The following is a 1,104-nucleotide window of genomic DNA, read 5'->3' as shown; positions in this document are numbered from 1 at the left end:
TATTGTTCTCTTCATGGTATCCCTTTGTCGTGTATAGTTCTCCTCATGGTATCCCTTTGTCGTTTACAGTTCTCCTCATGGTATCCCTTTGTCATTTATAGTTCTCCTCATAGTATCCCTTTGTCGTGTATAGTTCTCCTCATGGTATCCCTTTGTCGTTTATAGTTCTCCTCATGGTATCCCTTTGTCGTTTATCTTCGGCTACAGTTTGCAGATTTTCTCATGCTTTATTATTAAGATTTCCCTAGAACTATTTTCTCACATTATTTAACACCTTCAAGAAACTAATTTTCACCTCTCCTCCACTCTCATTTAAATACTCATTAGAACTTGCAATAAAATTATTCTTACAACCCTTTTCTATTCTAAATATACAATTTCTCAAATTTAAAATCTGTTCTTTTCTTTCCACTGCTGTTTATTCGATATAACTTCTACTCATTTATTATCTTTCATTCACTGATACACCTGGCAACTCATCTTAAACTTCTCATTCAGACTCATCCATCTGTTTCAACATTTTTGTTTGAGTCAGTGTTATGGCTCAAGCTTCCTCTCATTCATAACGTAAACAATCCCTCTTAATATTTTTTCCTTCCATTTCAACAATTACAACTAGGAAAAGCTGAAATTAGTGACACGTTCCATGAATTTTTACTTCCCTTACATGACATACATCTCTGTTGGTAAAGAATTCTCTCCCAGTATTTTAGAAAATGAGAAAGGAAGAATTACTGTATTAGGAACCGTGAAGAAGTAAACTGGAAAGTAAACTTTCCTATAACTATATATATGTGTGTGTGTGTGTGTGTGTGTGTGTGTGTGTGTGTGTGTGTGTGTGTGTGTACTCACCTAGTTGTACTCACCTAGTTGAGGTTGCGGGGGTCGAGTCCGAGCTCCTGGCCCCGCCTCTTCACTGATCGCTACTAGGTCACTCTCTCTGAACTGTGAGCTTTATCATACCTCTGCTTAAAGCTATGTATGGATCCTGCCTCCACTACATCGCTTCCCAAACTATTACACTTACTGACTACTCTGTGGCTGAAGAAATACTTCCTAACATCCCTGTGATTCATCTGTGTCTTCAGCTTCCAACTGTGTCCC

This window comes from Cherax quadricarinatus, chromosome 11 (assembly GCF_038502225.1).
Source record: "Cherax quadricarinatus isolate ZL_2023a chromosome 11, ASM3850222v1, whole genome shotgun sequence".
Taxonomy (NCBI): Eukaryota; Metazoa; Arthropoda; class Malacostraca; order Decapoda; family Parastacidae; genus Cherax; species Cherax quadricarinatus.
Note: the sequence above shows the minus strand (reverse complement) of the source record.